Source organism: Pseudophryne corroboree, chromosome 5 (genome assembly GCF_028390025.1).
Source record: "Pseudophryne corroboree isolate aPseCor3 chromosome 5, aPseCor3.hap2, whole genome shotgun sequence".
NCBI classification, from domain to species: Eukaryota; Metazoa; Chordata; class Amphibia; order Anura; family Myobatrachidae; genus Pseudophryne; species Pseudophryne corroboree.
The window spans coordinates 212123433-212147786 of record NC_086448.1 but is presented as its reverse complement, the minus strand read 5'-3'; positions in this window follow the sequence as shown (position 1 = coordinate 212147786).

Here is a 24354-nt window from a genome sequence, read left to right as displayed (position 1 = left end):
GCAGCCTAGTTTTCCCACCTCGATATATCTTTGTTTTTTCTTAGGCTCCGTCAAGGAGACACTCAAAAGACTGGGGAAGCCAGGGGTGGTCGGACCTATATTCCCAGAGGGGCAGAGCCTAAAATAGAAAAAAAACTTCCTGTCTAACATCTAGGAGTAGGGATAAATCCCAGAGTAATGGCTGCCATGGAGTATCTCAAAGAAATTAAATTATCGGTAAGTATAATTTGCTACTATTTGTCACATTGTGTTTGCTACGTTTTGGACACCTCTGCATTAGAGGGTATCTCATAAACATTTACACACAAGTGGGTTGTGTAACAATAAGCAAGTTGGATGTATGGATTTAGATTGTTTGTGAAAACCAAAAAGAACAAAGAGAGAATCAGATCTCCTAAGGGAAGCAGTTCTCTTCACATAGATACGGAGAGCCCGTACCACATCCAAGGACCTCTCTTTGGAGGACAAATCAGGAGAGATAAAGGCCGGAACCACAATCTCTTGGTTAAGGTGGAAAGATGACACCACCTTAGGTAGATAAACAGGGTGAGTTCTAAGAACCGCACGGTCACAGTGAAAAATCAGAAAGGGAGACCTACAGGATAAGGCACCCAGGTCTGAAACCCGTCTAGCAAAGGCAATAGCCAGCAAAAATAAGACCTTAAGCGAAAGCCATTTAAGGTCCACAGACTCAAGAGGTTCAAACGGAGACTCTTGTAGAGCATCCAGAACAACCGACAAATCCCAAGGAGCCACAGGAGGAACATAGGGAGGTGTGATCCATAAAACACCCTGAGTGAAGGTATGAATGTCAGGCAGAGTCACAATTTTTCTCTGAAACCACACCGACAAGGCTGAAACATGAACCTTGAGAGAGGCCAGATGAAGGCCCTGTTGCAGAAAATGCCTGTAGTTTGGCAGTACTGAACTTGCATGCATCAAAATTCTCAGCCGCACACTAGGTGAAGTAAGAATTCCAGACCCTATAATAAATCCGAGCCAAAGTCAGTTTATGGGCTTTCAACATAGTTTGAATTACCGCCTCAGAAAAACCTTTGGCCCTCAGAATTGAAGCTTCAAGAGCCACGTCGTCAAAGCCAGTCGGGCCAAATCCTGGTAAACACAGGGGCCATGAACGAGGAGGTCTGGGCATTGAGGAAGTAGAAGAAAACGCTCTATCGAGAGACCCTGTAGGTCTGAGAACCCATGTCGTCTGGGCCACGCTGGAGCAATCAGAAGTAGGAATCCTCCTTCTTGCTTGAACTTCCTCATCACCCTGGGCAGGAGTGACACCGGAGGGAACACGTACGGCAGCCGAAAGTTCCATGGAATTGCCAGGATGTCCATGAATGCTGCTTGAGGATCTCTTGTCCTTGCTCCGAAGACTGGAACCTTGTGATTGTGTCGAGATGCCACCAGGTCTACATCTGGTAGGCCCCACTTGTCCACTAGGAGTTTAAATACTTCTGGATGAAGGCTCCACTCTCCAGCGTGTATGTCCTGATGACTGAGGAAGTCCGCTTCCAAGTTGAGGACCCCTGGAATGAACACTGCCGATATGGCTGGCAGATGGCGTTCCGCCCATTGAAGAATCTTTGACACTTCCAACATCACCATGCAGCTTCGAGTGCCGCCTTGATGATTTATGTATGCCACCGTGGTGGCGTTGTCCGACTGTACTTGAACAGGCCTGTTCTGTACCAGAGGCAGGGCCAGTTTCAGAGCATTGAACACTGCCTGCAATTCCAGAATATTTATCGGGAGGAGAGATTCCTCCCTGGTCCACCGACCCTGAAGAGAGTGTTGCTCCATCCCCGCAGACTGGCATGTATCATTAGGAGGCCCCAGTTGGAGATCCAGAAGGGACGACCCCTGCTCAATTGTTGGTCCTGTAGCCACCAGCTCAGTGGCAGACGAATTCCCGGAGTCAAGGAAATCATGTGAGACCTGATCCGGTGAGGCAGGCCGTCCCACTTGGCAAGGATTAGCTTCTGCAGAGGGCGAGAATAAAATTGACCGTACTCTACCATGTCGAAAGCCGACACCATGAGACCTAGTACTTGCATCGCCGAGTGTATCGACACTCGCGGACGAGAAAGGAAGCATCTTATCCTGTCCTGAAGCTTCAGGACCTTCTCTCGGGACAAGAACAACCGTTGGTTGTGTGTGTGTCCAACAATGCCCCCAGGTGCACCATGCTCTGAGCAGGGACCAGGGCTGATATCTTCCAGTTGATGAGCCACCCGTGGGCTTGCAGGAATTGGACCGTCAGTTCCAGATGACGGAGGAGAACCTCTGGGGAGTTCGCCAGGATCAACAAGTCGTCCAGATACGGCAGGATCCTGATACCCTGATGGCGGAGCAGAGCTGACTTTGGTGAAGTTTCGCGGAGCAGTGGTCAGTCCAAAAGGCAAGGCCTGGAATTGATAATGTAGGTTGCCAATAGCAATCCACAGGTATTGCTGATGCGATATGGCAATAGGTATATGTAACATACATAGTAATATAGTAACATAGTAATTGAGGTTGAATAGAGGCAAATTGCCCATCGTGTTCAACCTGTATTAAGTTGTGATGATTCTACATACTTGCTGAATAATGTTTTATGACTAGTTAACTACTATAACACATGTTACCCCCGGATTAACCACGTTGATATTTTAAGTATTATAACCTTGGATATCATTTTCATTTAGAAATGTATCCATTCCATTTTTAAATCCAATTACAGAGTCCGCTATTACCACCTTCCCTGGCAGTGAATCCACATCTTGATTGCCCTAACAGTGAAGAACCCTTTCCTCCGTTGCGTTCGGAACTTTCTCTCCTCCAGCCGCAGTGAGTGCCCACGTGTCTTAAACTGTGTTCTTTTAATAAATAATTCCTCTGATTACTCTTTGTGATGTCCCTTTACATCCTGTATGTCCAGGAATACCATATAGTCCATGGGCTCCAAGGCCAGAACAATAAAGCGAAGAGTTTCCATACGGAACGTGGAAACCTACACAAACTTGTTCAGAGACTTGAGGTTAAGAATGGGTCGGGAGGAACCATTCGCTTTCGGAACTAGGAGCAGCGTTGAATAGTACCCCCCACCTCTCTGAGCCAGAGGCACCGGCACTACCACTCCTGTGTCCAGGAGGGATTGTACCACCAAATGGAGAGTTTTTGCTTTTACCAGATCCGAAGGGATATTTGTCAAACAAAACTGGCGAGGGGGACACTTCTTGAAAAAGACGGTGTATCCGTGAGTGACGACTTCCCTTACCCAGACGTCTGAAGTGGTCTGTAACCATACCTGAGCAAACCGTAGAAGTCGGCCTCCCACCCTGGGATCCCCCAGGGGAGGCATGCTCCGTTATGCAGCAGGCTTGTCTGGTTTGGAAGCAGGCTGACGGGCAGCCCAGGAACGTTTAGAGGTTTTGGAAGTGCGAGCCTGTTTCGGGTACGCCTGACCCTTTGCTTTATTTGGAGGTCAAAAGGAACTAAAGGAGGTACTCTTAGCCTTCTGAACTGAAGGATTAGTACTCGGCAGACATGCAGTTTTAGCAAATGCTAAGTCAGCAACAATCTTGTTCAGATCTTCCCCAAACAGGATGTCTCCCTTAAAGGGGATAACCTCCAAGGTCTTTTTAGAGTCCAGATGCAAAGGCCAGGACCGCAACCACAGAATCCGGCGGGCCAAAATGGACATAGTAGACGCTTTGGCTGCCAGGACACCGGCATCAGAGGCCGCCTCCTGTATATAATGAGTGGCTGTGATAATATATGAAAGACACTGTCTGGCATTATCAGAAAAATTAGAAGGTAGCTCCGCTTCAACTTCTTGAACCCAGGCTTCAATAGCCTTCGCAGCCCAATAGGCCGCTATAGTGGGTCAATGCACAGCACCTGCAAGGGTGTAAATAGAGCTCAAGCAACCCTCCACACCCTTATCCGTCGGTTCCTTCAGAGAAGTGATGGTAGTGACAAGCAGAGTAGAGGACACCACCAGACATGTGAGTCCGCCAGCGGTGGTGTTTCCCGATTTTTACTTAACTCTGCAGCGAGGGGATAACGAGCTAGCATCTTCTTAGACAGGGAGAATTTCCTTCCTGGATACTCCCAGGATTCCTGACGTATGTCAACTAAATGGTCAGAATGGGGCAAAACTAATTTAGTGACCTTCTGATGTTTGAACTTATCGGGTTTCTTAGACGGAGGTTAAGATTCATCATCAATATGTCACAACTGAGGGCTGGTGTTGGTGTGAGGCTACCTCAGTTGTAGGGGCTGGTGTGAAGGTGAATCTGGGTGGCTGAATAGGACTCCTAGACATAGAGGACTTCTATCACCAATGCCCGAAGATGTGACCACGACAACAGAGATAAAATAAAGTCTTATTTATTCAAACACAGTTCTGATGATACACCGGCAGTTGTATAGTATGGTATGAGAAATTATTAAAAACAGTACATAGTCCCACAACAGTAGTAGCTGTAACTTTCCCCTAGGTGTGGTATCCGCACAAGACTAGCTCGGGAATAAGGAGATGGTCAGTCCTTACCAACACCTGGGTGCTGTAGAATAGATGAGAGCTGGAACTGGTCAGCAGATGGAATACAAAGGCTGAACGTACTGCAGAATAAAAGGAGTTTGTAAACTGCCGGTTTTGACGGATGAAACGGATGTTTGAAGAACTGTGAAGAAATGCAGATCCGGATGTAACGGACAATGAAGTTGAATAGTACTGTAGATGTTAGAGATCGAAGACTTGAGAAATAGATGACTTGATACTGTAAATGTCCTGAACACCGATGACGGAGCACCAATGATAATAGGTAGCTGAACACTGCAGAATACACTTGGATTGCTATGAAGTCAGGCTGGCACCGCAGGGTGGTGATTAGTGCAGGTCTCTAGAGAACTGGAGACTTCAGGAGCTGGAATACCTGGAACACAGTTAGAAACTCAGCAGAGACAGGATACACTTGGTGATGACAACCAAAGCACTGACGATTTCCTGGTCTAGGATCAGTCTCTTTATACCCTCAGCAGTGCAGGGATTGGATCAGCAATCAGGCTGAGCTCAGCAGGACTATGGATTGGTAGAAGCAGTATCACATGATCAGAACCAACATGGCTGCGCCCATACTGATTCTTGGAGGGAAACCCGGCTTGTAGTTCTATATGGAACTTTCACAGTAATGGCGGCAGCGGCCGCAGAACCCAGAGAATGTCACAACTATACAGTATGCTCCCGGCGCCAGCGGCAACAGCTACAGCAGGTGAGAGGCGCCGCACAGAGCCGCAGCACTTATCATCATGATCGCGGTAAGCGGCCGCGGCTGACAGGAGACGCCAGGAGATCCGTCCTCACACTGGGAGCGCAGTAAAGGCGGCAGGGGCCGCAATCGTCAGTGAATGCTATGCAGAGCCGTCCCAATGCTGAGAGTCCAGTAATGGCGGCGGAGGCCACGCTGAGCCAGGAGCACCATTCCATATAAGAGTTCCCTGTAACGGCACCTACATATTAATAAGTAGAAAATATGAAATAAGGACATTAATGACATGACTGAGACCCAGCCCTGGAACACTGAGCCAACCTCAGAAGACACCTGGAGGGTAAGAAATAATGTCAAGTAGTCCGGATCGTGACAAGAGGTCAGGAACATCCACCTGTGAAATAGATTCCCCATCAGAAGCATCTGCATCAGTGTCTGAGGGATCAGTGTATACGCCATCTTCATCGGATGAAGTATCTGTAACATGCGTGGATTGTGAGGAAGTAATCGCCCGCTTAGATGACCCTTTGGTCCTAGAAGGGAGAGGGTTAGGTTTTTGTTTAACCTAAGACTGATTTCATTGCTGTAACTGAGTTGACAGATTATCTGCCCATGGCGGATTAACTGCAGGGACAATATGTGGCTGTAATGACCCAGGAGGTCCCACAGGGGGCGTAAGTCTCATTGCTAGCATAGTCAGCAAATTAGAAAAAGCAGCCCAGGGTGGGTCTTGGTGTGCCACCGGCACTGCAGGCTGACTGAGGGGTACTGAACCCCCTACTGAACCCCCGGTACTTGGACCCTCAGCTGGAATAATTTCCTCAGGTGCATCTGCGGCATCAGCACTGCATGACGCAGGATCAGCCATGGATCTCCCACCCCATGTAGCAGACATTATGTGTGAATGCAGCCTTAGGGCGTAACAGTACAATATAGCCAGACACAGTACCTGACCAAAAATCCCCTATGTAATGTGACTGCAAATGCAGAGCACAAACAGAGGATTTAAGTGGCATACGGTGACTGAAATACACAGAGAAAAATACCAAGGTAGTATATCCTGTGAAACACTATATATATATATATATATATATATATATATATAAGTTCCAACAAAGAATGGCACTCAGAGACAAAATTGCAGCAAAAGGCTATTCATTTCCAAGGTCAATGTTTCGTGGAGACTCTCAGAAATGTTCAGTCAGTTTCTGACACCTTAATCCATGTAGGTAACCCGTGATGAAAAGGTATATGAATCCTCTGACTGGGCGATCCGAATAATTTCAATATGCAGTAAGCAATGTGAACTGTGTAAGCTGATGCTGCTCTTGACAAAGTCGCCCTGTGTGCAGAGAAACGCGTTGAGGACACGGAGAAATGGACCCCTGGGACCACCAATGTGCACAGGAGAAGCCCACTGCTCTTTTCCAACCGAGAACTTAATTGGTTCTCCTCACCTCACTGTGCCGCTGCTACCACTACACTCAGGCTGACAGCGCCTTACATCCGGCTCCTCATACTCTCACTGTGCCACCAACATCATTGCATCCAGGCTGACGGTGCTACACTGCAGCTTCCTGCACTGACGTACCTTCCGCACAGCCACCAGCGGCTCTGTGCAGTGATCCCCTACAGCCAGATTCTGGCTCATAGAAGCCGCACTCAGTGACTGCTTACACCACCTCACCAGCAGCTAGCACAGTGAACGGACGAACTCTGTAGCATCAGCTTACACAGTTCACATTGCTTACTGCATACTGAAATTATTCGGATCGCCCAGCCAGCGGATTCATATACCTTTTCATCACGGGTTACCTACATGGATTAAGGTGTCAGAGACTGACTGAACATTTCTGAGAGTCTCCACCTAATACTACCACCAGTGGTAACTATAATTGAATATATGATTTGATTATTCATAGCATTTTGGGACTTCCAGGGATTCCCCTCATTTATGCAATTTATGTCCACTTATTACAGATCTTTATGATTCAGCTCATCATTTGAGATCTAATTGTTCTAATAATTTTTTTATTGTTGTTATTGTCTGATATTAAAATTGTGTTTTTATTAAGGCTGCCTCTGTGGTTCTGAGCGCCTACCTGGTATAAATGAATATACTAATTTGAGTGTCACTCCAGTTACTTTTTCTTTAGTAGTGGGGAGGAACGCTAATTAAAAACACATTTGTATAAGAACACTAATATCCTTTTTCCACCTAAATCCCATGTCTGACCCGAGTTTTTGAGCATGGTTCCAACCTGGGTTAGACCTGGGACACACACTGTTTACAACGTCGCTTCGACCTGGGTTATTCCCAGGTCAGCCCCTCCCACGTGCAGTGTGTTCCTGTTCTGCCGACACATGGAAATTACATAATCTCCAAGTACCAGTTAGCCGGCTTTACCTATGCTTGTAAAGGGAACCTGAGTCATCCGTTTACACTACCCCGTTACACAGGTCCTACCCTGGCAGCTACCTGCATCAGGTAACTGTGGGGCAGATGTATTAACCCAGGAGAAGTGATAAAGCAGTGATAAGTGGAAGGTGATAACGCACCAGCCAATCAGTTCCAATATGTAAATTGGCAGGTAGGAGCTGATTGGCTGGTGCGTTATCACCTTACACATATCACTGGTTTTATCACTTCTCCAGGCTTAATACATCTGCCCCTGTGACCCTGGTTATTGCAGCAGTGGAAAAGGGATATAACTGAAACAGGGCGGGATGTACTAAACGGAAAATGCTGTAAACCCCCTTTTACGACATTTTCCTAATGTACTAACCCCCGGCCGCCAGGTCGGCGCTACGGAGGGGATTGCCAGCTTTTGCTGGTAAAACCCCATAGAAGCCTATGGGCTTCGATCCACCGTGCTGGTTTGAGGGATCCGATCGGATCCCTCCCAGCATGCCCCGTGGACGAAACCCGGAAGTCTGGGAGCTGCAGAAGATCGCGAAGGACAGCTCTTATCGGAAGAGCTGTCCTTCGCAATGCTAATCGCATATGTAAGTACATATGCAATTAGCATTGTGACGAATGGCGGTGATGGGCAGCGATGTAATTTAGTACATCCCACCCACACTGAGGTGGCAGCAGCAGCAATGGCAGTTGAAGTGGCTTGGTACAGCAGCTGTACTTAGCTGGCAGACAGGAGATCTTCTAACCCAGTCCTAGTGTAATAATTTTTCCTCAGCACCACTTTGCCAATTGCCACAGCCAACACCAACTACAAGTGACCGTATAACAGTGAGGAGACGGCAGGGAGGGCACACAGCTAATCTGCACTGCAGCCATCTCTACCTGCTCACTTAGGCACATTTACTGCGCTCTACTTTTGGGGTTCAGTTACCCTTACTGTTTTCCACAGAGAATGAGGGTCCACTAATGACCTTCATTACATATATCACATAAATTATCATGATAGAGATGTATTAATAATAATAATTAATAATAATTTTATTTATATAGCGCTCTTTCTCCAATAGGACTCAAGGCGCGTATTGCATCCTATCATGTTATATAACATATTAGGTAACTGCAGTCACATTTAAATTCAACACATTATTCAAATCTACTAGAAAACTTCCCAAAATGTAATATAAGTTACTCAGCCTGTTAATATAGGACCTTTACATTTAGAGTGAAATATTAAATAGAAATGTTATATATATCCAAATGTGATAGTGATGATACTTTTGTAATTTTAATATTATTCTTACATATTTTGTAAAACTAAGTGATACATCGGCATATTCATCACTTAATGTCTACAAAAGTAGGTGAAAATGAACATTTTCACTTCCTTTTGTAAAAATTAAGTTTTGGGGCCATTCATCATGAAGGTAACACAGGAGATATCACAGATATCTTCTACTTACCATTCCCTACCGAGCTGGCCTATTGTCGTATGGGGAACTCAATATTTTCGGAGCTTGATTGCGGGAGCATTCACCATCTACAGATGACGAATGCTCCCACACCCCTGCTTGGAAGTAGTCCTGGCTTCTGGATTCCCCCCCCCCCCCCCTGCCTGGCTTCTTCCACCGGATGCTGGGGGCTTTGTGCACCTTCGTGATCCCTGGTTCACGCAGGCGCACTAGTGCTAGTCCTGACAATTTTTTTCACTGCTACAAAAGTAGAAGTGAAAAAATTTGTTGAGACAGCTGATTTTCGTATTTACCCAGATATATGAGCATGTGCAGTAAAGAAATCACTGGGAAAATGGCAACACCAGTGCCATTTTCCTGTACATATGTGCAGTCCTCAGTCTTCAAAAGCATATTCATCTGCCTGAGGGAGGCCTGCACGGAAACTCCACACAGGCTTCCTCCTCTGAAGAAATTCCTATGCCTTTAAGTCTTACCCCTTTGTCTAAATGTTTGTACCAAAGGGGCAATTCAATTAAGAGTGATTTTTGTTGAGCTGGGTCCCAATATCTAAGGGGGTTATTCAGAGATGGCCTCAGATCTTGCAACCATACTACTCACATGCCCAGCATGTGTGGCACTGCCCTAAGATGCAATCGCAATTCAGTTGCGATTGCATTGAATAAAGGTTAACTCCTGCCTACGCAGCATGGCTGTGTAGGTAGGGGCACTACCGCCATATTTCCTATCGCAGGAAACACAGGAGACATCATCGTCCAGCACCAAAAAAGGGGGTGACATACCTGCGTTTCCTGCTCCCCCCCCCCCCCCATGCCGCGTCGCTGCTCCCGGACGCCTTCCACCTGTCAATCGCTATGCGATCGCATCCTCCTATAATTCGATCGCATAGTGAAGGGTCGCGCACTCACACTACAGCCACTGCGCATGCACAGACTCTTTAGATGTGAGCCTGCGTGCAAACAGCATCCATCTCTGAACAAGGCCCTAAAATCACAGGTAAAAGTCTTTTTGTGATGTTTTGCAATTCAATTATAAAGTTATTTTAAGGTAAAATGGCAGAACTTAGGGGGTAATTCTGAGTTGATCGCAGCAGGAACTTTGTTAGCAGTTTGCCAAAACCGTGGGGGTAATTCCAAGTTGATCGCAGCAGGATTTTTTATAGCAATTGGGCAAAACCATGTGCACTGCAGGGGAGGCAGATATAACATGTGCAGAAAGAGTTAGATTTGGGTGCGTTATTTTATTTCTGTGCAGGGTAAATACTGGCTGCTTTATTTTTACACTGCAAATTAGATTGCAGATTGAACACACCCCACCCAAATCTAACTCTCTCTGCACATGTTATATCTGCCTCCCCTGCAGTGCATATGGGCCCTCATTCCGAGTGATCGCTCGCAAGGCGATTTTAGCAGAGTTACACACGCTAAGCCTCCGCCTACTGGGAGTGAATCTTAGCTTCTTAAAATTGCGAACGATGTATTCGCAATATTGCGATTACAAACTACTTAGCAGTTTCAGAGTAGCTTCAGACTTACTCGGCATCTGCGATCAGTCCAGTGCTTGTCGTTCCTGGTTTGACGTCATAAACACACCCAGCGTTCGCCCAGACACTCCTCCGTTTCTCCAGCCACTCCCGCGTTTTTTCCGGAAACGGTAGCGTTTTTATCCACACGCCCATAAAACGCCGTGTTTCCGCCCAGTAACACCCATTTCCTGTCAATCACACTACGATCGCCGGAGCGAAGAAAAAGCCGTGAGTAAAAAAACTATCTTCATAGCAAAATTACTTGGCGCAGTCGCAGTGCGAACATTGCGCATGCGCACTAAGCTGAAAAACGCTGCGATGCGAAGAAAATTACCGAGCGAACGACTCGGAATGAGGGCCATGGTTTTGCCCAATTGCTAACAAAAATCCTGCTGCGATCAACTTGGAATTACCCCCATAGTACAGTCACCCATCACAACAATTAATAACGCACCTTGAGGTGTTTAGTAAAATCTGCCCAATAAAGACATGCACATTTTTAGGTGATTTTCTCAAAAATTAAAAAATTAGCAAAAATTGCGAGCAAAAGCAAAATTGCGAAAGCACGCCCAAACGGAAAAAATGCAACACTAATTTAATTTAACAAAAAGAAGGTGGTCTTGTAAAATGTGCAAATATTGCAAAAAACATCCTAATAATCGCAATTTTTGCGTACATATTATAAATGTACGCAATTTTTGTGTACATGTTTCTGATGTTGCATTTTTTGCTAACAACAGTGTTTTTCCCTTAAAAATTGCACAACCTACTTTCCTGAACCCAAATTAAAGAAACTACTCAACAATTGTAAATAAATTCAATCATCACTTAATTGGTCAAATGGTCTTGTGGTAATTTAGCAATTATTATCTTAAAGACACCATAGTGTTTTTCTTCAAACATTGACTAATGCCCATAACTGTGTTCAAATATATTCAACTAGAGAGAGTGTGATTTCTAGCCTCTAAACCCTACACAACAGCAATTATTGGTATATGTTTTAACAAACATACTTTTTTTGGAGTCAAAATATTTTAATTCGGAAACAACAGTAACATTTTTTATAAAAAAAATATATAGTGTTTTTTTGATTGTGAAGTGGTCAAACATTACATATTATTGTTTCTTTGCTTGTATTTACATACCTTACTTTAAAGGCCCATACACACTTGACGATGCACACGTCGTTAACGACAGTCGTTAACGACTTCCCTTGAACTTCCCTTGAACAGCTGAGCAAACGACATGAGCATACACACTACCAACGACCAAAGACCAAAGACCATTCATCGTTGAAGCATCCAAGCTGAACAGTTTATTAAAATAATGATCTGGGAACAGGGCTGGTGAACAGTGGCTTGGTCGTTGGTCGTTGACACCATACACATTCAACGACGTCTCTGGTTGGTAACGACCATAGTGGAAATTGAGCATACATGCTCCACAGATAAGCGAGGGTCGTTAACGTCCCGCGGGGCCGCGCATCGGTGGTCTTCGGATGCGTACACACTTGACGATATAATGAGCGACGTCGTTGATGAGGGCTGAAATGAACGACGTCGCTCATTTTATCGTCAAGTGTGTATGGGCCTTAAGGAATTATGTGTAAATATTTGTTTCAATAAGTATACAAATGGAGCAGAATTTGCAAAACTTGAAAATAAAAAGATGGTGTTGCTGTTCTTCAACATATGTTTAAGTGTGTAGCGCACAAATAAAATTTAAAAAATGAAAAAAATTGAAAAAAATTTATGTGGGTATGTTTTGTTTAACAAAAAAATGTTGGTTGTTTAAAAAAAAAAAAATGTTAGGAAGCTAAATGTCATTCAGCAGATACTACTAAAGGTCCGTACACACTTAACGATAAAATGAGCGACGTCGCTCATTTTCCCCCTCCTTGAGCGACGTCGCTCATTTTATCGTCAAGTGTGTATGCCGCCAGCGACGACCGATGCGCGGCCCCGCGGGTCGGCAACGATCGTCGCTGTCGGTAGGGCATGCATGAAGGATGTGGATTGTCGTCCACGACCTTCATGCAGGGCTGGCGGGGGCGTGACGTCACTGAGCGATATGAGCAGTCATATCGCTCAGTGTGTATAGTTGGCCGCCGGCCGGCCGGCCGGCCCGGGAGGAGGAAACATTAGACGATGTCGCTCACAGAGCGACATCGTCTAATGTGTATGGGCCTTAAGCAAAATGCTTGTAAAGGTTATTTTACATTTGCTTCTATCAAATAGTGTGGTTGTCAAACCTCGATTGTTAGTAAGTGTAAACACAAATCGGTTAGTAACATATATTTTCACAATCAACATGTGTTACAGAGTTAAACAATACCTTACATGTTTCTAAGTTCCAATACAGCTGAATGAAGTGATTTGTGGTCTGAGGTGTGAGCTTCTTCAGCTGGGTGTGATGAAGCAATGATTGCAGTATACATGCAATCTACAATTGAGGTCAGCTTGTGCAATTTTTAAGGTAGACCTGTAGTCACTCAGAAACTGCACATCAGAAATGTGCGATCTGTTGTAAAAATTGCGAATGCACCGCCCACCGACCATCAGCATACGCCCACAACACGGCCCGCAACACGCCCCTGCTCATAGTTTTTGCGAGTCCAGCCCTTTAGTACGCCCCCTACATGCCTACTTTTTTGTAGTGCATACGCAGTTTTTGCTAAGTCTCAGAAATGTTTTTTTTCTCTCAGTTTTTGCTACTTAAGTTGCAGAATTTGCGTTTTTACGCTTTTTTTTTGCTAATTTTGCTGATTTGCGATCCTTGCTTAATTAGGCCCTAAATGTAGAGATGTGCGCCGGGCCAAATCTCAGGTTTTGGATCTGTATCTCCTTCGTGTTTTGGATCTGTATTGGTTTTGCCAAAACCGCCCTTGCGTGTTTTGGTTTGGGGTCTGTATTTTTTTTTTTAAATCATAAAAACAAGCTAAATCACAGGATTTGGGCCTGTTTTTGTCCCACCAGTGTTATTAACTTCAATAACATTAATTTCCAGTCAATTTTGGCCACCTCACAGCTCACAATGGGCCTTATTCAGACCTGATCGCTAGGCTGCGTTTTCGTACTGCCTGCGATCAGGTCTGAACTGCGCATGTGTATGCAACGCAATGCGCAGGTTCGTCGGTCCGCAGCGGCGGGATGGTGCTGGAAAAGCGATCGCATGGGCGATCACAAGGTGACTCACAGGAAGAGGCCATTTGTGGGTGGCAACTGACCGTTTTTAAGGAGTGTCCAGAGAAACGCCGGAGGGACTAGGCATTTGAAGGGAGGATTTCTGATGTCAGCTCCGGCCCGATCATTGCACTGGAAGAGTAAGTCCTGGTCTGTGCAGAGACTGCACAAACTTCTGTTTGTGCAGTCTCCTGATCGCAGGGATACAAAAAACGCACCCTACCTGATCGCAGGGATGCAAAAAACGCACCCTAGTGATCAGATCTGAATTAGGCCCAATATGCTTTCATCCAGTTTAGGCCAAAAGTTTGGACCGAGGTAGATGGATGACTAAACTTAGCAACAGCAGTGGACGGCACAAACAGGTGGCACTTAAACTTCCAACATGGTACATCTAGGAAACAGAATTGCACTGCAGTGGCAGACTGGGTGGCAGTTTAATAAACTATACAAATGTTTGTCGTCTACAATGACGGTCAGCAATGCTCCAAACAGCACATAATGCAAAGAAAAGAGGTGCAAGATTGAATTGTCCTTGGGCCCTCCCACCCATCCTTAAGTTGTGTGTGTGTATATATATATATATATATATATATATATAACAGGGCATGCACAGTTTAACAAACCATTCCTTTCAGCGACAGGAACTGTCACTTATGGCTGAAATTATTGGTTTGTTTGGGCCCCCGCAAAACAAGCTGGCAATGGGCAGTGTACAAACTGGCTCTACATAAGGCAAGATATCGTTATCAGCATACGATTCCTCATCCCCATCAATGTGTATATCCTCCTTGTCACTGACCTGGGTTGAGAGTGTTGAGAACTCGGGGGTTCTTCCGATGATCGGGAAGAGGAACCACAGCTGGGCCGGAGTAGAGATGGCCGGATATAGGTTTTCCTCATGCAGAACTTAGCAGTTATAATTGGTGTATAATGCTAAAGAACTTGTTGTGACAAAGGTTTGGGAGCGATGCTGAAGCACACAGAAGAATGAAGAATTTGTGAGCGATGCTGAAGAAATCGATGTGACGAGATTTGGGAGCGATGTTGAAGCACACAGAAGAATGAAGAATTTGTGAGCAATGCTGGAGAAATCGATGTGACGAGGTTTGGGAGCGATGTTGAAGCACACTGGAGGATGAAGAACTTGTGAGTGATGCTGAAGAAGTCGATGTGTGAAGATCTGGAAACGATGTTGAAGCACACAGAAGAAATGAAGAACTTGTGAGCGATGCTGAAGAAATCTGTTCGACGGAGAAGCACGCTGAACGCTGGAAGCACTGGAGACGTTCAGCTTTGAGACTAACTGAATGTTGGAAGCACAGGAGATGTTCAGCTAAGAGACAACTGAAAGGCTGGAAGCACAGGAGACGTTCCACTTAGTGACAAACTGTAATGCAGAAAGCACAGGAGACGTTCAGCCTGGAGACACGCTGAACGCTGGTAGCACTGGTGATCACTTAGAAAGACGATACTCAGGCGCCGGGGCTCTGCCCGGCGTCTGCTTTTGAATCCCCCGCCCTGGCCTGATTGGCGGAAGGGGCTGATGACGTCACCCGCTCCCTGCATTCTCGTGGATGCCGGGTGTAATGGCGGCGTCCACACTCCAGGAGCCCGCCGGGGACAGCGCTGACAAGACGCAAGGACCCGGAGCCCACCGGAGGCGACGACCACCAAGAGACCCAGCGCGCACGGAACGGTAAGTGCGGCGGCCGCGGCGCCGCGTGTGTGACAGTACCCCCTCCTCTAGGAGTGGCCCCTGGACACTTTCCTGGTTTCGTTGGATGCCTAGAATGAAAGATCCGAACTAGTCGAGGAGCAGTGACTTCAGAAGCTTTAACCCAGCTTCTCTCCTCAGGTCCATAACCCTTCCATTCTGCCAGATATTGTAGATTCTTGTGAAAGTAACGAGAGTCAAGAAATGTTTTGATTTAGAATTCTGTTCCAGCTTCGGTCTCCACCGAGGTTGGGCTAGGAGACTCCGAATCGAAACGATTTAAAATGAGAGGACGAAGAAGAGAAACATGGAAAGAATTTGGTACCCGAAAGTGAGAAGGCAACCCTAATTTGCAGACAACAGGGTTCAGGACTTGCAAAATGGGGTAAGGACCGATGAATCTTGGAGCAAACTTTATAGCGGGTACTCTTAGACGAAGATTGCGGGTAGAGAGCCATACCCTGTCGCCAACTTTGTATTGAGGAGCTGCCCGCCGTTTTTTGTCCGCAAAGAATTTGTATCGGCTAGAGATTTTCTTGAGATTAGCATGAATCCTACTCCAGATTTGACTGAAGTGCCGTAGAGTGGAAGTTACAGCAGGAACATCCTCCGAAGGAAGGAGTGGTAATTCTGGAACTCGTGGATAGAATCCATAATTAATGAAGAATGGGGACTCGCCAGTGGAGGAGTGATATAGATGATTATGGGCAAACTCAGCCCAGGGTAACAGTTCTACCCAGTCGTCCTGTGAAGGAGAGAGGTAAACGTGGAGAAAAGTCTCTAAATCCTGGTTGACACGTTCGGTTTGCCCATTGGTTTGTGGATGGTAAGCAGACGAGAACATGAGTTTTATTTGTAAGGCTGAGCAGAGAGCCCTCCAAAATCTTGCAGTGAACTGTACCCCTCGATCAGAGACTATTTCCTGAGGTAACTCGTGCAGGCGGAAGTGTTCTCGGATAAATAGTACGCCAACTTGGGAGCCGTTGGTAGACCGGTCAACGGAACGAAATGTGCCATTTTCGAAAAGTGGTCAATAATCACCCAGATGGTATTGCAACCCTTGGAGAGGGGTAACTCGGTAATAAAGTCCATAGAAATATGGGTCCAAGGTTTCCTAGGAATGGACAGTGGACGAAGCAAACCAGCAGGAGGCAGACGAAGAGTTTTGTGCTGGGCATATTGAGGACAAGAATTAACATAATCTTGTATATCTCTCTTCATGGTGTCCCACCAATATGACCTTCGCAGAAATTCGCACATTTTCTGGACTCCAGGGTGACCGGAGAACTTGGAGATATGGACCCACTGCAGTAACTTTGGTCGAAATTCAACTGGTACAGACATTCTCCCAGGAGGAGGGCCTAGAGAAGTGGGAGCTGCTGAAATAGAAACTGGACTGAGAATCAAACTCTTTTCAAAGGAATTCTCTTCATCCGAGGCCGTTAAAGAACGAGACAGAGCATCAGCTTTAGCATTGAGAGTCCCAGCCCAGTACTTAATAACAAACGAGAACCGAGTGAAGGAGAGCGCCCATCTAGCTTGACGGGGGTTTAAGCATTGGGCAGTTTTGATATACAATAAATTCTTGTGATCGGTGTAAATAGTAATTAGATGTTTAGCACCTTCCAATAAGTACCTCCATTCTTCTAGGGCGGATTTTATTGCTAAAAGTTCCTGATCTCCAATAGTGTAGTTTCGTTCAGCAGGAGAGAACTTACGAGAATGGAAACCACATGGATGCAACTTCCCATCAGAAGAGTACTGAGAAAGAACGGCACCGATGCCGACTGAGGAGGCATCGACTTCCAAGAAGAATGGTTCTGAGAAATTCGGCTGTTGGAGTACCGGAGCTGACATAAAAGCTGATTTCAACCGGGCAAACGCTACTACAGCTTCGGAAGACCAGAGACTTGGGTCTGACCCCTTTTTGGTCAAGGCAGTAATGGGTGCAACAATGGTGGAAAATCCCTTAATGAATTTCCTGTAGTAATTTGCAAAGCCCAGGAATCTTTGTACTGCTTTCAAAGAGAGAGGCTGAGTCCAATCCCAAATGGCAGTGAGTTTTTCCGGATCCATGCGAAGCCCGAGATGACATAACCGAGGAACGGAATTGAAGGGACATAACCGAGGAACGGAATTGAAGGGACATAACCGAGGAACGGAATTGAAGGGACCTCAAAAGTACATTTGGAAATCTTGCCGTAGAGACGATTCCTTCGTAGAGGGAGAAGTACTTCTTTGACCTGTACTCTGTGCTCCGCAAGATTCTTGGAAAATATCAGAATGTCATCCAAATACACCACTACACTTTGGTATAACATATCTCGGAAGATTTCGTTTACGAATCCCTGGAAAACAGCAGGAGCATTGCTGAGGCCGAACGGCATTACCAGGTATTCGTAATGCCCGTCCCTGGTATTGAAGGCAGTCTTCCATTCGTCCCCCTGTCGGATGCGTATAAGATTATAGGCTCCTCTTAAGTCGAGCTTAGTAAAGACGTGGGCTCCACGAACCCTATCAAATAGCTCTGTGATTAGCGGCAAGGGGGATTTATTCTTAACGGTGATATCGTTTAAGCCACGATAATCGATATACGGTCTTAACCCCCCGTCCTTCTTCTTCACGAAAAAGAAACCTGCTCCAGCCGGGGAGGTAGAGGGGCGGATGAACCCTTTCAGAAGATTAGATTTAATATAAGCCGACATAGCTTGGGTCTCAGGTAATGACAAGGGATATGTGCGACCCCGGGGTGGCATCTTCCCTGGGATAAGCTCAATGGGACAGTCCCAGGGTCTATGGGGTGGTAACTGATCGGCCGCCTGCTCAGAGAACACATCTGTGAACTCCCGATAAGCCTCCGGAATGAGCTCTTCATCCAACCTGGAAAATGCACGGAGCGGGTAAATGGGAGTGAGGCAACTAGAGTGACAAAACGAACTCCAGGACAATATTTGTGACGACTTCCAGTCGACGTGGGGGTTATGAATTTTGAGCCAAGGCAATCCAAAAACAAGATCGTGAGGCATCTCCGGAATTACTAGGAACTCCAAATATTCTTGATGCAGAGCTCCGACCTGCAGCTTGATTGGCTCTGTGCGACTTGTAATAAGACCATTGGATATTTTGGTACCGTTGATAGCGGTCAACGTAATATGTCGTTTGATAGACTGCAGCTTTAAACCCAGACTCTGAACGCAAGAAAGAGAAACAAAATTCCCTGCAGCCCCAGAGTCCAGTAGGGCATTAAAAGGTTTGGCAATTGACTCGGAAAACAAAGACACGGAGAGTAGACAATCCATTGTCGGAGAAGATTTGGACGTAACCCCCAACTTGACTCCTCCGGAACAAGCTAGGCCTGCCCGTTTCCCGGACGGGATTTGCAGAACTTGATAAAGTGATCCGCGGCTCCACAGTAGAGGCAGAGTTTACCCTCACAACGGCGCTGTCGTTCCTCCAGAGACAGCCGGGATCGGTTGATTTGCATAGGTTTGTCCGGACTCGGTACAACCGTTTGCTTAGGAGGGGGGAGCCGGAACCTGGATCGATCTGACCAACTACATTCGCCACCACGCTCCTGCATGCGAAGGTCCACCTTGACGCAGAGTGAGATCAACTCTTCTAAAGGATCCGGCAGATCCCTAGTGACCAGCTCATCCTTCAGACGGTCAGAGAGCCCGTTTCAGAAAGCGGCCCTGAGAGCATCATTATTCCAGCGTAGTTCTGAGGCAATGGTCTGGAAATGAACCACGTACTGTCCCACGGAATGGGAGCCTTGACGGACACGGAGCAAGTCTGAAGAAGCAGCGGTCGCTCTGCCGGGCTCATCGAAGATCCTTCGAAAGGACGTAGATAAAATTGGTGTAATTGGAAAACAATGGGTCAGATCATTCCCATAACGGAGACACCCAATCCAATGCTGAACCTTCGAGCAAAGAAATAATGTATGCCACTTTGGACCGATCCGTGGGGAAATTATGTGAGAGAAGTTCAAAGTGCACCTCGCACTGGTTGAGAAAACCACGGCAATTCTTTGGATTCGAATTATAGTGAGAAGGAGTAGGAAGCTGAAGGCGTGACCTGGTTCCAGCCGAGGGTTGAACATTACTGGAAACAGCTACTGGAGCGGATACCGGAGCAGGAGCCGGAACTACTGAAGCCAGGGAGGCCTGAATTTGATCCAGACGTCCAGATAATTCCTGGAGATACTGCATCACCTGGCCCTGTGCCGTCTCCTGAATCCAAGTTTTGGATGGCGCTTGACTCTGGGTTCCGATCCCCCGGGTCCATGTGGCCTGAGTATACTGTCACTGACCTGGGTTGAGAGTGTTGAGAACTCGGGGGTTCTTCCGATGATCGGGAAGAGGAACCACAGCTGGGCCGGAGTAGAGATGGCCGGATATAGGTTTTCCTCATGCAGAACTTAGCAGTTATAATTGGTGTATAATGCTAAAGAACTTGTTGTGACAAAGGTTTGGGAGCGATGCTGAAGCACACAGAAGAATGAAGAATTTGTGAGCGATGCTGAAGAAATCGATGTGACGAGATTTGGGAGCGATGTTGAAGCACACAGAAGAATGAAGAATTTGTGAGCGATGCTGAAGAAATCGATGTGACGAGGTTTGGGAGCGATGTTGAAGCACACAGAAGAATTAAGAATTTGTGAGCGATGCTGGAGAAATCGATGTGACGAGGTTTGGGAGCGATGTTGAAGCACACTGGAGGATGAAGAACTTGTGAGTGATGCTGAAGAAGTCGATGTGTGAAGATCTGGAAACGATGTTGAAGCACACAGAAGAAATGAAGAACTTGTGAGCGATGCTGAAGAAATCTGTTCGACGGAGAAGCACGCTGAACGCTGGAAGCACTGGGGACGTTCAGCTTTGAGACTAACTGAATGCTGGAAGCACAGTAGATTTTCAGCTTAGAGACAACTGAAAGGCTGGAAACACAGGAGACGTTCCACTTAGTGACAAACTGTAATGCAGAAAGCACAGGAGACGTTCAGCCTGGAGACACGCTGAACGCTGGTAGCACTGGTGATCACTCAGAAAGACGATACTCAGGCGCCGGGGCTCTGCCCGGCGTCTGCTTTTGAATCCCCTGCCCTGATTGGCGGAATGGGCTGATGACGTCACCCGCTCCCTGCATTCTCGTGGACGCCGAGTGTAATGGCAGCGTCCACACTCCGGGAGCCTGCCAGGAACAGCGCTGACAAGACGCAAGGACCCGGAGCCCACCGGAGGCGACGACCGCCGGGAGACCCAGCGCGCACGGAACGGTAAGTGCAGCGGCCGCAGCGGCCGCAGCGCCGCGTGTGTGACACTCTTCTTCACACAATATTAATTCATCCCCGCTGGAATCCACTATATCAGGTGACTCTAAATTTTTGTGGAAGTAATTGTCGGTAAAGGTATTCCTTGTGGCATTGGAAATTCATTTTGATGAACATCATCTTTTCCACATTTTGGGAAAGTAACCTCCTACGCCTATCGCTAACAAGGTTCACGGCTGCGCTGAAAACGCTTTCTGAGTACACACTGGAGGGTGGGCAAGTTAAGTAAAGCAAAGCCAGTTTGTGCAAGGGCCTTTTATTCCTGCAAGTATTGAAACGGATTGTCTGACATGCCTATTTGGATGCTATCACTGAAATAATCATCAACCATTCTTTGAATGGTGACCGTATCATATGCAGTGACAGTCGACATGTCAGTAATTGTAGGCAGCTCCTTCAGTCCAGACCAGATGTCAAAAGTTTTTCCTTACTGATCTGCATCACTGCCAGTGGGTCTCTTAGAAAAATATATTTTTTTCCTTGTAGCCGCAGTTGCGGAGAAAATGAAGGAGATGTTGCCGTGTCACGTGCCGCTTGAGCTGGCAATTTGCTCACCAACAGCTCTTTGAATCTCTTCAGATTTGTGTCCATCGGAAAGAAAGATACAATGTAGGACTTAAACCTAGGATCAAGTATGGTTGCCAAAATATAGTGATCTGATTTCAAGAGATTGACGACCCTTTAATCCTGGCGAAGCTAATGAAGGGATTGATCTACAAGTCCGACATGCTTAGCGTACTCGCTTCCTATCAGCTCCTTCTTATGTCCACCTTCTTTTCTAAGAGTCTAATAAGAGGAATGACCAGACTCAAGCTGCAGTGTCTGAAGTAACTTCACAGGGTTTAAGAACTGTTTCCACTGGTGCCTGATTTACACAAATAACATCTTCATCATCAACATCCTTATTAGCACCAGTTACACAAATATACTCCTTATCCTGGTGCACTTCCACAGAAGCATCCTCAATTTCTATGTCAGCATGTTGATTTGTGCTACTCATCCCCACATTTGCAGAGGTAGCACAAATGGTGGAAGGAGCCTCCTCTTCGAGTACAGTATTGGAAAGGTCCGGCTCACACGTGGCACCTGCGGACACAATTAGACTATCCTGAGGAATTTGTGATTTTTCTGAGTGTACACAGTTGGTTCCTGTGCCTTAACGAGTTTCATTTTTTTGACACTTCTACAGAGAGAAGGACTTACATCATCATAAGTGGCAGAACCACCACTCACAAATAAAGCCTTTCCTTGCCACTTTGTGTGGTGGATGGCATATTGCCAATTTTATCTATCTCTGTAGCTAACTTTATTTTTGATGGTTTTTTTTTTTTTTTATCCACTGTAAAATTATATTGCTTCTTTGATTTGACATGCCCTGACTTAAGCAGTCTTAGCCCTTGGGCATCAGCTTTAGTAGATGATGTTGATGAACTTGTATCGTCATGACTGGTGGAAGCACCTGCAGCACTAATATGTGCCTCTTGCTCTTCTTTCAATTGTTCATCCTCCATATCTATCCACAAACAAAGTGGGATACAGCACAATTTGTACAAAAAATATACCACCTTCAGTGTCACAATACGTGTATGAGATGAGTATGAAAAAATATATTACTGTGGTACCACCTTCAACCACAGTGTTGTGCAATACGTGTATGAGTCAGGAATAGTAATCAAACAATCTAGGTAACAGGCATACTAAACAGTACAGCAATGTTGCATTGAGGGGAAACAGTTTTTTGATCTTCCAGGTGGGAGTTGCAAAGGGGTTTCTGACCTTTTACAAACATATTTAAACATAAAAAATACCATCAATAATTTATTTATTTACTTAAAATTACTGTAAAGCCTTCTATGTGCTGAAATACACTTGCTGGCTATCAGTTTTTTCTCATTAATAAAAATTATAAAACGCAAACACATGACTAAAACCTCCAAACTTCTCAGATGAGCTGATGAGTGTTAATAGAAATAGATATGATTGGTCAGAGCGTTGGAGCTGTCACATTGTGACCCATTCATTCCTGTGAGTCTGTAGTGGACTTGTCACTTGTGAATGGCTTCCATAGGAAGCAGTTGCATACCTTCCAACTTATGTGCAGTGGAGGTCTGGATAAATGCATGTGCCCAAAATTAGGTGGCATGGCCTTGTGGGGATTTTGTCATTCTGGATGTTTGTCATCCATTCTCCACTGCTCTGCATCAATGTCAGAGTTTCCCACTAACCGTTCCACACCCGTGGGTGGGACAGTCCCAGAAAAATTGAACTGTCCCGCTGAAAACAGAGCAACAGGAAGTATGCAGTTATGGCTCAGGTACCTATGGAAGGATATCTGTGATCCAAAATGTGTTGCATGGAAACTATGCTGAGAGCTTAAGGGAATCCTATACCAGATGCCCAGACCCAGAAATCTATGCCATCTCTGATAGTCCCAGTCACATAGCTCAGCGCTATCTTGCTACATTAGCATAGCCACCATAATACAGAAAGAGGGTGAAAAGCAGAAGAAGATTATCCTGTCCATTTTTTTGTATTTTGGCATTGAAGTACCTATTCATGTATGCTACTTTTTTAGTGATGAGCGGATTCGGTTTTACTCGGTTCTCAAAACCGAATCTTATTGGCTATCCAAAACACGTGACATCAGTGAGCCAATATGATTCGGTTTTGAGAACCGAGTAAAACCGAGTAAAACCGAATCCGCTCATCACTACTTTATATATGCAATTGTGTTGTATGTAATGTACATTGTTTTTTTTTAAATATTTATGTTCTTTATTGCATTCCACGATTTATGGGTAAAAAGGTCATTTAATGCCAAGGTATATGAGAACATTTTCTCTAGGTTTCAGCGTCAACCCTTAGTCACACCTTTTGTTCTAAGTGCACCACAGGTGCCATTGAACCCAGGTTACAATACAAGATATTCTACGGGTGTCACAATTCCAGCCTGTACTCAGATAATGCAATTTAGCACAGCTGGGTTGTGACGGTGCACACTTCGATCACAGAATAAATACACAAATTCACTCTGCCACCATTAACGAATTTAAGGGAGTCTTTACGTTCTCTACACAGTGACACAAATATTAATATTTCACACTTAATTACACATAGGTATGCAGCATTGACCTCAAAGGCTGGCAAGTTCAACAAGAAACATGCTAGATTAAATGAAAAATATTTCCAAGATTTGGTTACAAGACATTATATAGACATACTGTTTATAGTGCAAGTAGTTTCAGAAAAATAAAAGTGAGGAAATCAGAATAAGGTTACTTACTAACAATGCCTATTTTCTGCCACTGGGGAGATCACAGAAATCATTCAAAGATGACTTCTCTTCAGGTATTGGACACTTTGTGCTGGGAGAATCTCACTCTTATCTTCTAGCAGCAGCTCCACAGCCCCCACCTTTAGTTTTTACTCTCTCAGTACCAAAATTA